The sequence below is a fragment of the Podarcis gaigeae genome (assembly GCF_964106915.1).
Source record: "Podarcis gaigeae genome assembly, chromosome: 14".
Taxonomy (NCBI): Eukaryota; Metazoa; Chordata; class Lepidosauria; order Squamata; family Lacertidae; genus Podarcis; species Podarcis gaigeae.
In genome coordinates, this window is record NC_139690.1 from 27313293 (window position 1) to 27329994 (window position 16702).

Consider the following 16702-nt stretch of genomic DNA (forward strand, 5'->3'; position numbering starts at 1 on the left):
TAAAAAGGTGTGTACATGCCAGAGGTGTATAAAAATTACTGGTGTCGTGGAGCAGATAGAGATTTTGTTCTCCCTTTTTCATAATGCTTGGACTCCCAATGGGCTCATCCAGCGAAGCTGAATGTTGGGAGATTGGGGACAGACACACATCATGTATTGCATTACAATTTCATCTTGTGCTGGAGTTCTGTTCCAGGTATGGTGTGTAACTGCCACCGTGCCAGCATGCTCCTGGGGCTAGTGCACCGAGTGGTACTTGCCTCCTCAAGTAAGGCAGAGGGCTACCTTGCTTCCTGGGTAAGTCCTGCTCGGTTCGTGGCCTCTGGGAAGCTCTTGAGGCCACCCAAGTTCCTGCAAGATCTTGTGAGAGCACCCTAGAGCCCGTGTGCTGAGCAGGACTTGCCTGGTAAGCAAGGCAGACAGCTTAAAAGCACTTTCCACATAGGGAAAACCCAGCACAAAAAGAGCTTTTAAGCTTTCTGCCTTGCATGCATTTAATTTACACAATTTTAGCCGTTTGATTTTCAATTCTGCATAAGATGCAACTGTTCTGTATTTACTCATTGAATTCATATCTCACCCTTCCTCTGGAAAGGAGCCTACGGTAGCAAACAGATACACAGTTTGAAAAGGAAAATAAAAACAGTTATGACACTCTAAAAGAACATTCTTCCACAGTGATCTTGGGTTTGCCAAGAGCAGTCTTCTTCAGCCACCCAAATCCTGGGTGAACAGGAATGCTTCCAAACTCCTCCTGAAAGTGAATAATGATGGAGACTGGTGCACCTCACCGGGGAGGGCATTCCACAACTGGGAAGCCACCACTGAAAAGGCCCTGTCATAAGTCAGCACTAACCAGGCATTCCTGCCCCTTACGTAAAACGAATTTGCTACCATAAAATACGGTGCTAGTCACTAACCCTGAAGGCTTTAAAAGGGCATTAAATTCATGGAGCATAATACTATCAGTGTTTGCGATTATTCTTCCTATGGTGTTGGAGGCAGTAAGCTGAATATATACAAGAGAGTGCTGTTGTGCTCAGGTCCAGCTTTGGGGCTTCCCAGGGGCATCAGGATGCTGGGCTTTGGTTTGATCCAGCAAGAGCTGCTCTTGGGATTTACCCAATGACCAAGGCAGGGGAAGAAATGATGAGATTTTTCTTTCCTGCTTCCTCTTAACCTCTCAACCCTTGCTGGTGCTATTTACATTTTTTTTAAAAATGCAAAAACATTTCACTTCATGCCTAGTTTAGGTTCCTCTGCCGCCTTCTGAATAATAATATCCTAAAGTAATTTGGAGATGCTACCTAATGAATTGAGCAGAAGAGGCTGTATGAGCTTGCCTAGTGGATTCCACTAGAGGACAGCATCCACCAAAAAATGAATAAAGCTGGGTTGCTTTCCTGCTTTGGGTAGTGTATGTCACATGTATGTTTAGGTAAGGTGCTGTTCAGGTCTCGGCATCTGAAGGCTCTCTTAACTCTTAACTGTGTTATTCTTAACACAGACTACACCAACCTGGTGCCCTCCAGATGTTTTGGATTAAACCCATTAGTCCAAATAAGCTGGCTTGGGCTGATGGAAAGTGTACACCAAAACATCTGTAATTTTTTGGTTTTTGGAAAATAAAATAATTTAAGACAAAACATCTGGAGGGTGCCAGCTGGCAAAGGCTGAATTGGCATATGCAGATTGGTGTCTGTTTCCTCACCTGAAAAAGGATATTGCGGAGTTTCAGAAAAGGGCAACCAAGATGATTAAGGGGAGAGATCAAGTCCCCTTTGAAAAAAGGGTGCAGTGTTTTGGGCTTGTTAGTTTTGTGAAAAGGTGAGTAAGAGGCAACATGATAGAAGTTTATAAAATAAGGCATGGCATGGAGAAAATGGAATATCAGCTGCTAGGAACCACAGGAAGGGAGAGGGCTCTTGTGCTCGAGTCCTCTCTGAAGGTTTCCCACAGGCATCTGGGTGGTCTCTGAGAACAGGATGCTTGCCTGGATGGGTCACTGGCCTGATCCAGCAGGCTCTTCTCATTTGTCATGGACCTCCCTGTACCCTTGTCAGTACTTAACAACTCTCCTGCCCCCACTCTCCACATGTCCTGTCTTCCTCTTCTTTCTTTTTGAGGAATGCCGGCCAGGGTGCCTTCCACTCACTTAGAAAACAGCAGATAAAGTAAGAGCCGTTCTCTCAGTGTCCTATCTGAAAAGGCCAGAGTGCAGCCTCTGCCCCTATTGGTTGCATCACACAGCAGCCTCCTGGGCGCCTGTTCCTTTGCCTGTCTTGTTCATCCTTGCAAACAGCAGCAGCAAAAGTGTTTACCCAACAAAGATTCCTCTTAAGACATACAATTTACTCTGCTAACAATGCTGCACATTGGTTATGGGAATAGATGTTTGTTGTTGTCTCTGCTGACATTGGAAGGTGGGGGAAATGAAAGCCAACACGTGTGTGTGTGTGTGTGTGTGTGTGTGTGTTGCATGTAGTGTATTTCAGGGGTGATGCTAAGTGGTTGCATGTCCTGACCTCCCTTGGCTAGAGGGGAGCTGGGTGGAAATCTGCACTTTTCCATAATCTGCTTCCTTTGCAAAAGAGGCTTTCAGTTTTTCTGTCTGATTCTCAGGGACCTTAATGTCTTTTTAATAATTTTGCTGATATCACCTGTATTTGCAGTAGCTGATATATGGGAACCAGACCTTGTCGAAATGATGGTGATTCAGCCTGATCTCTAACAATCCTGAGTTGCATTAGATGCCCAGAAAAGCCAGATGTGCCACTTCAGTGGGAGACAGTCTCTAAGTGATAAGCAGCCTGTCAGGTGGGTTCATATGTGTAAAGGAAGGCATCTAGTGACAGAAGGACCAGATCAGGGTTTGGGTTCAATGCCTGACCAAATAATACTAGAAGCAACAGCAAAAATCCTTTGCCAAACCCCCATGGGCTCGTCACATTCCCTTTGATTACATTGCTCTAACATCCTGCAGCCTCCCTGCCTGCTGGCACTCCCTCCTCCTGATCTGAGCTACTGCATGATGTTTCCCTCCCCGCCCCCATTGGAAAGTGGGCACCTGGGCAGGCTGCAAAGTTTGGGAACTCCTTGGGCATTTCTTGTAACCAATGGAAAAGCAAGGGGGGGGGGATCTTTTTATTAATAGTTGAGAACATAAATGGCCTAAAGCAGGTGTAAGAGGTACTATTCATTGTTTTGTCTATGTGGTCAAAGCCAACAAGCTGTTTCAAGGTGGTGGTGTGATCTTTCTCCAAGAAGTGCCCAGACTGCAGATTCACGCATGATGCTTTCCCCCCATGAAAGTCATTGCTCTGGGTGTCTTCCATATGGGGGCTGCAGAAAGGACCACCCTGCCCTAAACCCCTTAAAGCTACAAGTTCATGGAGTGCTCCCACCACCCCGCCACTTTGCTGCATTGAATATTTTTTTGTATAATATTCTGTACACACCCACACCCACACCCCAGGCAGTTAAAACGCTTCTGCTTTTAAAACCCCAACACGCCATTGAAGGCGAGGCAATCTCTGCTTATTAATCATTTCAACCTCCAAAGCAAACGGGATCCCAAATAATATAAGTAATTAACTTTATCTTGTTGACATGGCTGTTTATAACACAATGTCAACACTGGCTCTGCCAACATGGCGGAGTTGCTATTTACATAAACGGAGGGCTGGAGACAAGAGCTAGGCGGGGCTGGGGCAGAAGGAGACGACGGTCTGCTTTATGGGAAAGATCAGGCAGACAGTGCGACTTACCTGGTGCCTTGCAGAGTCACTGAGTTCTCCTGGTGGGCAGATTTCTTCAGGATGTTATGTTTTTTTGATGCTGCTGATCTGATGGATCTCATGTATTTTTGCATGTTGGGATGCTTTTTCTGTCTAACTGCCTCAGTTGAGGATTCCCCTGCCTGCCTGTGGGGGGGGGGGGGAGAGAACATAATTAATATTTGTGTGGTCCCTGAGGAGGGAGTTTGGCAGCCACTAGCAATGACTCTTCAGGGGATTGAACCTGGAAGTTTCTGCATGCGGTACATTTCTGAGCACAATTCAAAGTGTTGGTGCTGGCTGTTAAAGCCCTAAATGGCCTCGGCCCTGTATACCTGACATAGCTTCTCCACCCCCATCGTTCAGCCCAGACACTGAGATCTAGCATTGAAGGCCTTCTGGTGGCTCCCTCACTGCGAGAAATGAAGCTACAGGGGACCAGACAGAGGGCCTTCTTGGTAGTGGTGCCCGCCCTGTGGAACACCCTCCTGTCAGATGTCAAGGAGATAAGTAACTACAACATTTAAAAGACACATAAAGGCAGCCCTGTATAGGGAAGTTTTTAATGTTTGATGTTTTATTATGCTTTTATATATGTTGGAAGCTGCCCAGAGTGGCTGGGGCAACCAGGTGGATGGGGTACAATTATTATTATTAATTATTATTTTATAGTGGAATAGGAAGGATGCTCTGCTTATGTACCAAGACCATCTTTTCTTTTCTTTTTGCTTTCTGTGTTTGAGGCCTTCAATTTTTAAAAAGCCTTATTTACATTATGATGAGCATCTATTCCAAAGGGGATCCCTCAAATCCCCAGAACCTTCTTTTGTATACTGAGGCCTTTAGTCCTCAAGATGGCACAAGACTTTGTTGTTGCTACAATTGACAAACCCTTCTGGAAATCATGGACTGTATGTATTCCCCCCCCCCTCAATTTATCCATTGCATTTACGGTATATCCCACCCTTTTCTCCATGGAGCTCAACTTGACTTACCGTACATGGTTCTTCCCTGCAGCAACCCTGTGAGGTAGATTAGGAAGTGAGTGGCCCAAGATCACCCAGTGAGCTTCAGGGCCAAGTGAGAATTTGAACCCTGGTCTCCCACGCCCTAGTCTGCCACTCTAATCACTACATCACACTGGCAAAGGTTCTTGTGCTAGTGTTTGTGAGATTGAATGTTGAAATTGAAATACTTTATTGTCACTTGTACAGCTTGTATACAGTGAGATTACACAAGCATCCCCCACTCAACAATCTTAGTCTTAATTCCCCTTGTTTACTGACGCACACCCACCAAACCCAAAAGTCAGTTGTGCAAGAAAGGAACCTAGTGCAACAACCATGCTAGTGGAGGCCCCTTGCACAAATGATTGAACCATCTATCACACTACAGACTTACCAGCAACCTGCTTGTGCATTCTCTTGTGTAACAACACCTTGCTTGTGCAAAACCTTTCACCAGTGGAAGATGGGTACCGCTAAGCGACTTTAACTTAGAACAACACTACACACAACCCGCTGCCTTTGCTCCTTCGGAACACACATTACCTGCAACATGCTTAGAACACACATTACCTGCAACATGCTGCCTTTGCTCCTTCGGGAGGAAGGGCAGGATATAAATTAATGGAGGGCCACCCCCCCACCCCCCCCACCCTTGCTTTTATGCCTGGGTGCACCCAAAAAGCTGGGTGTCATTTCCCAGAAGACAACAACTCTAAACTTGGCCTGAGTTCTGTAAACTGATGCTTGAAGAGGCTTTACATTCACCAGAGCTCCCTGGACTTTTGTCCCTGCCTGTGAAAATATTGACTCTGCTAACACCTCCGTTTTGTTCTCTTGTTCATGCAGACAGCAGCTAAGTGCTTTGAAAACAAAGATTGCATGTTTCGGGGAGGCGGTAGGGAGAATTGGACAAGGCCTGAAATCAAACACTTTCCAATAACAGAGTAACTCTCCTCCACTTTGTCCTTCATGTTTGCCCTGCCAGGGGTGTGTTCGTTGGCTGCCTTGGAATTTATTAGGTTCTCGCAAGTGAGGAAGTGGTAGCAAGTCACGGAGATTGGAACACCATATTTCCTGTTAAAAGCCTTCTTTGCCTTCCTCGCCTGTCTTCCAAGGCTCTTTCTGCACCGGTGTTTTATTTGGGGGCAAATTCACTCCTGGTTAAATTATTGCAGGTAATTTGTCATGGCTCCGGACCAGGACTCCTTGGAAGTGGGGTCCTCTGGAACCTGCAGCTCATAGAATTATGGAATTATAGAGGGTCAACTGGTCCAACCCCCTGCAGTGCTAAGGAATCCCAGACAGATGGCTATCCAACCACTGTTTCAAGACCTCCAGTGGAGAAAGTCTGTTCTACTGCTCTTACTGTCAGAAAGTTATTCCTTTTTTATTGTTAATGTTTTATTGAAAAGATTTCAGTTAAACAAGATAAAGTGGGAAACAAATCAAAAGGAACAAATAGTGCTTTGGAAACAAACAAACAACTGTAATTCTATAAGTATCTAATACAATGGTATATAAATGAAATTATTGTTCTAATACATATGCAATTATTTATAGTTTACAGTGCCTTTTATAAATGTTTTCCAAATATATTTGTCCACACGCAGTCTATAAGCTATCCATTCATAAATTGCAAGAGTTGCCATGTCCTCTTTCCATTGATTAAAGGGGGCCATGTATTTATCTTTCCAGTGGATCAATATCGGTCTTTTAGCTGTAGTGAGGATGCAAATAATACATTTATGCTTACCAGTTGTCAAATGCCATGTTGTAGGTAGATAATTTAAAATAATATTATCCTCTGACAATATTAGCTTTCCCCCAAAGTAATATTTATACAATCTAGTACTTTCCCCCAAAGCTTCATAAGCGTTGGACACTGGATAAACATATGTTGCAAAGAAGTATCCAATAATATGTTGTCCCTTTCTATACAAAGTTCAATAAATTATAAATATTATTTTGTTGTTGTTTAAGATGTTATTTAAAATCCATTAACACCTTTCTTAAAGAAGCGAAAACATACTCACATTGTCTAGGTAATATGGGAACCTCCAATTCATTATATTGTGATAATAATATTATTAATAATAATAACAATTTATTAATGAATTAATACCCTTCCCATCTGACTGGGTTGCCCCAGCCACTCTGGGCAACTTCCAGCATATATAAAAACATTGTAAAACATTAAGCCTTAAAGAGCTTCCCTATACATTGCTGCCTTCAGATGTTTCCTAAATGTTATATTTCCACAGGGTGGACGCCACTCCGAATAAGGTCCTGTGCCTGGTTATTCCTCTTGTTTAGTTGGAATCTCCTTCTTTGTCACTTGGTCAAGTCCTCCCCACGGGAGCAGCAAAACACAAGCTTGCTCCATCTCCAGATGATAGCCCTTCAGATATCTGAAGATGGCTTCCATATATCCTCTCAACTCTTCTCTTCTGCAGGCTCAACATGCCCAACGCCCTCAACTGTTCCTCATAAGGCTTGGTTTCCAGACCCTGTATCATTCTGTGTGGGTCTGTTAGCACTACAAGTCTGCCTTATGTCCCCTGAGCCCCAAGGAGACACCTCTGCCACCAGACTCTGATGGATGATCCACGGACTCTTCAAAAGAGCCCTGATGAGGGGTCCACACACCAACAACCCTACTACACTGAACACAAGAACAGCCTGCTGGATCAAGCTAATGGACCATCTAGACCAGCATCCAGGACCATGGATAGCACTCCTGCAGCAGAAGCCAAACATCCAAGTTGTCTCAGCAGAGTCTTGAGATATTAATTGATTGAGTTGTATTGGAGGGCTATAAAACCAGGTGCTCATGAGAAACCCTCAAGCAAACTCAGAGCAGAAGAGCATTTTCCCCTCCCACAATTTCAGAAGAAGGCACTGGCCCTTTCACTGGTCAGGAGGCAGCACTCAGATATGGGGTCTCCATGCCACCCACCTAGCCTTACATTTATTGCTTGGTTGGTTGGTTGATTTCCCACCCTTCACTCTAAGATCCCAGGGCAGGTCACAGCATTAAAAATAATATTAAAAATAATTTAAAACAACATATAAATCTTAGCCCGTTTCTCCAAGCAACTTGGACGCTTGGTCTACAGCTGCAGGAGTGCTACCCATGGTCTTGAACCTCAACCTTCTTCCCCAAAGCTGTCCTTTGCCTTGCCTTCCTCCTTGCCAGGGGGACCAGGAATTACCTGGGAACACTGGTCCATCTAGCTCATTATTGTCTACACTGACTGGCAGAAGCTCTCCAGCATTTCAGATTGGGTTCCCTCCCAACCCTACCTGGAAATACCAGGAACTGAACCTGGGCTCTTCTGCTTGCAAGGTAGATGTTTTTCCACTGAGCTATGGCTGTTGCCCACTACTAACTCCCCCTTGCACAGGCCATTGGCTCTCCTCTGTGGTGGCCATTCCTGTACAGCACAACACAATTTTGGTAGCCCACATTTCATCCCTAGCCTGCCATCCACCAATGTGCTTCTGGCTCAGTGCAGATGCAGAGACTCTACCGAACCATTGCTCTTATTTGATGGAGGCTATGGGGGTGGCGCTGTGGGTTAAACCACAGAGCCTAGGACTTGCCGATCAGAAGGTCGGCGGTTCGAATCCCCGCGACGGGGTGAGCTCCCATTGCTCGGTCCCTGCTCCTGCCAACCTAGCAGTTTGAAAGTACATCAAAGTGCAAGTAGATAAATAGGTACCGCTCTGGCAGGAAGGTAAACGGTGTTTCCGTGCGCTGCTCAGAAGCGGCGTAGTCATGCTGGCCACATGACCCAGAAGCTGTATGCCGGCTCCCTCGGCCACCCCCACCTTCCCTCCCCTGCAGCAGTGCCAAAAGGACGCAGGGTGGCCGCTTGGCTGTGCTTGGGGTTTCCTCCGCCACCTCGGTCTCCCCGCAATCGGAGCCGTTTATAGCAAATGTGTTTGCTTTGTTGCCGAGTTGCTTGCGACGCCTGCCAGCAACCGACACACCAGCTGTTAATTAGAGCTTAGCTTTTATTGCCCGAGTCTGCTGTGTTGATACGGAAAATGGGAATAAAAAAGTCATTTTGCTCATTGTGATGTGAAAATAAACGATGCCTCGTTGGTTTGATTAAATAATCTACTTATCCGGCCTGTCAAATAGCCTTAGTGTAGGCAAGAGCGTTGGCTTTGTTTCCTGGCATGAAGGGTCAGAGAGAAGAAGAAGGACTCTGGGGCGGCAACATAGGGGACTCCTAAACCCACATCCAGAAGTACTTTTTGCCTAAAGCCCCTTGCCGGGCAGGATATGTCCAGTTTACAGCAACTCAACTGGATCAGAGAGAACAAAGGCATCAGAAGACACTGGCTTCTGGATCAGACCAAAGGGGGCCCATCTAGTTCAGTACTTTATTTTCACCGTGGCCAACCAGCAGGACATTATGGTGGCATCACCCTCCCTATCTATGGGACTGCCTCTCCTGGTATGCCCCGCAGAGGACCTTAAGGTCCATGAATAACCAGAGTTTAGAGGTCCCAGGCCCTAAGGAAGTCAGACTATCCTCCACCAGGACCAGGGCCTTTTCAGTGATGGCTCCGACCTGGTGGAATGCTCTGTCCCATGAGACTAGGGCCCTTCAGGATTTAACCTCCTTCTGTCTGGCCTGTAAGACAGAGCTATTCCTCCTGGCCTTTAATTTGAATTCAACCTGATCTTTTATTTCCCTTCCCTTCTCTTCTCTTCCCTCCCCCTCGCCTTTTATGAAGATCACCCGCTCTGAGACCCCACAGCTAATTCTCCCCTGGCCTCCTCGCTGGCCCAAGTAGGACCAATTCAGCCAGCTAGCCCTGGGGGTTATCTAATTGATTTTTGAATTTTATTGTTATTCATGTTTTTATACTGTATTTTATGCTGCTTTTATAATTAAGTGTTTTAAAGTGTTGTTAGCCGCCCTGAGCCCGGTTTTTGAACTGGGAAGGGCAGGGTATAAATAAAATTTATTATTATTATTAGCCGTTCCAAACAACTGCACTTCTATTGCAAGCAATGCTTAGTTTGGGGAAGCTTTCAATGTTTGATGTTTTGCTGAGTTCCTTTATAGTCTGTGGGAAGCCCCCCCCAGAGTGGCTAGGGCAATCCAGTCTGATTGGCGGGGTACAAGAAAATTATTATCATTAACATTATTAACTATTCCACATGAGGCAGTGATGACCACCACCTACCTGGACGGCTTTACAAGAGGATTAGACGAATCCATGGAGGAGAGGACTATCAAAGGCTACTAGCCATGATGGCTGTGCTCTGCCTCCACAGTCAAAGCCAGCAATGCTTCTGAATACAGTTGCTGGAAACCAGAGAGATGAAGATTGTTCTTGTGCTTGAATCCTGCTTGCAAGTTTCCCACAGGCCTCTGGTTAGCCACTGTGAGAACAGGATGCTGGACTAGATGGGCCTTGGGCTTGATCCAGCAGGTTCTCCTATGTTCTTACATGTACCAGCAGTAGCACTCTCCCCACTTGCAATTTTAGCTGCCTCCACCACCACCATGGCTTAGTAGTCACTGACAACCTTGTCCTTGGTGAATTGGTACAATTTTTCTAAGTCATCCAAGCTGGTTGCCATCAGATATCCTTCAGGAGGGGGTCAGTCCATTGAAAGTACAAGCAAACCCTGAAGCCTTGGAGAACATCTTCCAGTGCACACTAACTCCGGATTAATCAGAGTCAACCTCAACCATGGCTCTGGTGGGACATCATCTGAAGGGGAGGTAGATGGATCCTGCAGAGCTACGCCAGACCCTGTTGAAGAGACCCCCTTGCTTGCCTCCCCACCCGCCCAGCAACCCCATAGCCAGCAGCTGGATCTCACCCCAATTCCACACTCTTCCCCTTCACCCTGGAGGACCCTGAATGTTGTCTGTGCCAGCAGGTGAGGAGAAGAGAGGCTTTCATGAGGACATTCTGGGGAGGAGGAAAGCGAACTGAATGTGCCAACCTGAATTTAAAATTGGAAAATGGGGAATAGAATTAACAGATCCATCCACACCTGGTATCCCCTCTGTGATGATGATGATGATAAATAATAATAATTAATAATAATCAATAATAATAGGTAATAATTTATTATTCATTATTTATACCCCGCCCATCTGGCTGGGTTTCCCCAGCCTCTCTGGGTGGCTCCCAGCAGAATATTTAAAACATCATACTTTAAAAAACTTCCCTAAACAGGGCTGCTTTCAGATGTCTTCTAAAAATCAGATCGTTGTTTATTTTCTTGACATCTGATGGGAGGGCGTTCCACAGGGCGGGCGGCACTACCGAGAAGGCCCTTTGCCTGGTTCCCTGTAACGTCACTTCTTGCAGGGAGGGCACCATCAGAAGGCCCTTGGAGCTGGATCTCAGTGTCTGGGCTGAATAATGGGGGTGGATACGCTCCTTCAGGTCTACTGGGGTCGAGGCTGTTTAGGGCTTTACATATCCTGCCTCTTTAGCTCCCTTCATGTAGTTCATACACTTCTGCACCAGAAGATGTCAGTGTGGTTTTTCAAATGTGTGTTTGTGGCTAGTTCTCACAGTGGTTTCTTTTGGCCCTGCTTCCTTGAAGGCGAGAAGCAAATGAGGGCATTGATGCCTCCAGACCAGAGTTCACCAAGGGAGCGCCTGTGATTTGGCCAAGCACAAAAGTTGGCGTGTCTTTGCAAGGATCCTGGCAATGTGCTGATATTTATTGTTTATTTATTTCATTGTGTATCTGTCAGGGGCTCAGGAGCAGAGGCACAGGGAAGAGGGGAGATGGAGAGCGAGGGGGAGGAATCCGAGGGGAGCGTAGGAGGGGACAGTGGTCCGAGGGATTCCATGAGCCTCTCCAGCGAATCGGAAGATTCACAAAAGGGGGTGCCAGTGGCCAGGGGCAGGGGGTTCCCAAGGGGAACGCCCCAGGAGCAAGGGGGCAGCAGGGACTCCCAGAGCAGTAGTTGGAAATCAGGACCAGCTTCCCCACCAGAGCAGAGTGGGGGGGAAGAGTCCCAGGTATCGGGGCCAGTGCTTTCCCCACCAGGGAGAGGAGACGAGGCAGAGCTGACCACGCCTCCATCGGAGAGTCAGGCAACGGAGGGGAGGTCAGATCCGGCCAGTGTCACGGAAGAGGGAAGCAGTGATAGAAGCAGTGTAACGGTTAGGAGAAAGGTCACTGGGTTGGCGCGAGAAACAAGTTCAAATGTACAGGAGCGCGGGACAGCAGAGAATGAGGATTGGGAACCGGGTCCTAAAGCCCGCCGGAGGCAGGGGGAGGAGCTAAGCGACTCAGCGTCGGAGGAATCCAGAAAGGGCAATGTCCCGGTGGGCAGGAGGACCCAGAGGAGGAGAGAACAGCGCAGAAGGTGGAACAGGGCTAGGATCTTAAAGTGGTGCGGAAGGGGAGGTGATTCAGACGGGACTGCGCCGATCTAAGGTCTAAGACGTAGGGCTGCACGCTCTGGCGTTGAAATGGAAACTAAACTTCAATAAAGACTTTTGTACATTACATCAACCTGGCGTTGGTCCTCTGTGAGCTGGGACCTAGAGGCAGCTCTGACAGTATCTATTCCACCTTTTCCTCCAAGGAGCCCAAGCTGGTATACGTGGTTCACCTCTCCTCATTTAATCCTCACAACAGCCCTGTGAGGTAGGTTAGGCTGAGAGGCAGTGACTGGCCCAAGGTCAGCCAGGGAGCTTCATGGTTGAGTGGGGATTTGAACCCTGGTCTCTCAGAACCCAGCGCACACTGTTTCAGTTTGTTGTGGGTTTGTTTGTTTTTAATGTACTTTAGGTTAATTGCATGCCACATTGGAAGGATTCATATCTTGGAAGGCAGGCACGAATTAATTGTAATGGGCAACAATAATAATTACTCAGTTTCCCCTTTTCCTTCCTTGTCCCTTGTTCTCATCTCACCGAGATCTTCTCCAGCTTTATTTGCATGATCACCTCCTGATGTAGAAATGTCATTTCTTTTATCATCCATCCATTAACTAATTTTTATACTGTACATTCCTGCACAATATCTGACACAAGGAAGTTTTGTATTTTCAGCTCCAACATGGTTTGAGTGTTACACAGCCAGGAAAATATTTTAAGAAAACCAAATGTGTTCTGGAGCTTGGACATTTTTCTCTTCCTTGCTTTCTCTCAGTCATACTTGCCGGGCAAAACCTCTAATGAAGATCTCCTTACGGTGACTTTGTCATTACTTACAGTCCTGCAAGTTGGACTTGTTTAGCTGTGATTCCTGCATTGCAGTGGGTTGGACTGGATGACCCTGTGGTTCCCTTCTATCTCTACAATTCTATCATTCTGTGATTGTAAAAAAAAGGTAAAGGTCCCCTGACAGTTAAGTCCAGTCGCAGACAACTCTGGGGTTGTGGCGCTCATCTCGCTTTACAGGCCGAGGGAGCAGGCGTTTTTCCGCAGACAGTTTTTCCGGGTCATGTGGCCAGTATGACTAAGCCGCTTCTGCCACAACGGAAAACCGAAACCAGAGCAGCGCACGGAAACGCCGTGTACCTTCCCACCAGGGCGGTACCTATTTATCTACTTGCACTTTGACATGCTTTTGAACTGCTAGGTTGGCAGGAGCTGGGACTGAGTAACGGGAGCTCACCCCGTCATGGGGATTCGAACTGCCAACCTTCTGATCAGCAAGCCCAAGAGGCTCAGTGGTTTAGACCACAGCGCTACCCGGGTCCCTCTGTGATTGTAGGGACCAGCTAAAGGGCAGAGGCCTGGAGCCTGAGGTTTCACGGGTCCTGAGTCCTTTACAGAACTAGGATTTCTGAGGCCAGGCCAACCAGCACCAAGATTGCCCATTTTAAAAACAATACAGTGGTACCTCGGGTTAAGAACTTAATTCGTTCCGGAGGTCCGTTCTTAACCTGAAACTGTTCTTAACCTGTAGACCACTTTAGCTAATGGGGCCTCCCGCTGCTGCCACGCCGCTGCTGCGTGATTTCTGTTCTCATCCTGAAGCAACATTCTTAACCTGAGGTACTATTTCTGGGTTAGCAGAGTCTGTAACCGGAAGCATATGTAACTGTATTGAGGCTTTCTTCTCAGTTTGGGGCATCTGTGAGCTCACATTGGATCCCTTGTCCTCTTGGCAAGCATTCTTCCTTGACATATCCTAGTGCTGCTCGTTCGGCACTCAATTTAAGTGAAAATTATTGTTTCCCCAAACTTGCTGCAAGGTGGGGCACCGACACCCAGTTAGACTTTTTTGCCTTCTGGTCTTGCTGATGAGAGTTTTATCTCACTGGAGATTTGAGACTTTGGCAGTTTATTATCAGGTGAAACATGCCTGATGCAACTAACAGATTAATAGAGAGGAGTTGGGGAGTGCATGGGGGGGCATGTTTAGCAACTGACTGTGCATGTCAAATATTAATTATGTTTCATTTCGTATGTAGATGAAGCAATCAGCTGTATAGCGCCGAGATAATGCTTGCGTCTGGACTTGTTTTTTGACCTTGAAAAGGCTGCATGGCTCAGAAATCAGAATTCATATCTTAATTATACTATGTGACCGGAGTTAACACGAACCCTTCCAGGAGATAACAGGGTCCGTGGTACTGTACAGACTTTGCCTTCAGATCATAGCTTTCCGCTGAGCACCCTGTAATCTGCTTGACCTCGGTGCTGACAACAGCAATGTTTTTCTCAGCCTCGTTTTTTGAATAATGGGCATGAGGAGAGCCAGGGCAACTTCATTAAAGTTGCACTTCGCGTGCGGAAGGTCCCTGACTCCATCCCTGGCATTTCCAAGTCGGGGCTAGGAATGCCCCTTGCCTGGAACCTGGGAGAGCTAGAGTTGCTGCCAGTCAGTGTTGGAACACAGAAAGGAGATGTAGACCAAAACATCGAGAGCACCAGGTCAAGGAAGGCTAGCCTATGCAGTAGCAAGGAGGACCCAATTAAAAGTTTAATTATAGCTGATGCCTGCCCACTAGGTAATCCCACCACCCCTTTGGGGAACCACTGGTGGTAGAGAGTAGGGGCAGGGAGTCTTTTTCCAACCCAAGGATTGCATTCCAGAGCTAGGTGAGGCCAGAGGCAAAAAGGAGGTGGACATACCTTCCAACATTTCACAGACGAAAATAGGGACATTTCTCACTCCCTAAAACTGCCCCCCTTGACCCCCCATTTTTGGTCCCTCCCACCCGCAGAGCATTTCCTATCAGAAGAAGGGCAACCACAACACCATTTTCCAATATTACGTTCCAGTTGCCACATTTCCCCATTAGTTTGCTTTTTTCAAAATGGCCCCATGATTTTTAAAAATTTTAATTTTCTCATTTTGCAAATATTTTAACGAAAAAGCAAAGTCTTAACATAACCAATATGCATTTCCCTCGACTTCCCTCCCCTCCTTTCTGGGGTTACTTAGTTTATATCTTTTTGTTACTGCATATCCAGTTCAAGCCTATTTACTAATTTCCCCTTTGTAGTCCCTTTAATTATTTCTTTCTGCGCATGTTTATATCAACCCTGATAATGTTTTAAGTTGTTTACGGTACATCTTCAAATAGCCAATAAATTTTCCCCATTCTGTTTTTAAAAGTATCTCTTCTTGGAGTGGATCTACGAACAGGGAAAAAACACTATAAATAAGTCAGAAATAAAATCGTTACAACAAAAGAAAAAAATGCTATGTAAAATTGCATGTAACACATTTAAAACACTGGTGTTTTTCTTACTAATGTATCTGAGTCCTTGGTTTCTTATTCTTCCAGTAAGTTTCGCCATTTCTGCATACTCCATCAGTTTTAATTGCCACTCCTCCTTCGTTGGAACTGTTTCTTATTTCCATCTCTTGGCATAAATCATTTAAGCAGCTTTAGTAGCTTACACAAATTATTCTTTTCTTTTCTTTGGGTATTGAAGGAGTGAGGACCAGGGGTCCACCTGGGTCCACTTTGGAGAGCCAGACTGAAGCCATTTTATAAGGAGCAAGCTGAAAGCTAAAACTATTTCTCTCCTCTGCCTGCACACAGCATTTTTGTAAATGCAGCAAGTGTGGTCAGAGCACTTCACACCTGCTCTAGCTATTGACCCAATTCCAGTAAACAGACCGAGAAGAGAGCAACAACAGGAAGATGTAGCCCACCACAAAACTAACGGTGAGAACACAGATGGTCAATGTGGTTTTACAAGGAATTGCAAATAGGTCAAGAGGATTATAAGCTTACAGCACCACCTAGTGGATAATGCAGCTTGGAACCGAAAGGCCAACATCAATTCTTTCATTGGTAGAGCTTTAATGAATATGCATAAAGGGGAATGTTTAAGGGGGGTGGGTGAAGGGGCTGAACTTTGCTTTGCCTTAGAGCATAAAAGTTGTCTGCATCTGACTGACGGTGGGCATTCTCTCATTTTTGCTGAATGTACCCACTTTGCTTTGTTTGTCTGACAACTAAACCAAAGTCAATAAAACTTCTTTTTAAAATATTGCTGCCTGGATTTTTCCATTCTGGTCTCCATTCTGAAGTCTCCAACAGTATCTCTCCACCGATTATACCTTAAAGAAAAGCTTCTGGGTTTTTTTTAAAACAAAAGTTATCTTCAACATATTTTCTTCAACTCATTATAAATCATTTCCCAGAAAGCTTTTGCTATCTTACATGACCATCAGAATGTCCTCATGAAAGCCTCTTTTCTTTTTTATAGGGTAGGTAGAACTGGAGAAGGGACGCGGGTGGTGCTGTGGGTTAAAGCCTCAGCGCCTAGGGCTTGCCGATCAAAAGGTCGGTGGTTCGAATCCCCGCGGCAGGGTGCGCTCCTCTTGCTCGGTCCCAGCGCCTGCCAACCTAGCAGTTCGAAAGCACCCCCGGGTGCAAGTAGATAAATAGGGACCGCTTACTAGCGGGAAGGTAAACGGCGTTTCCGTGTGCTGCGCTGGCTCAC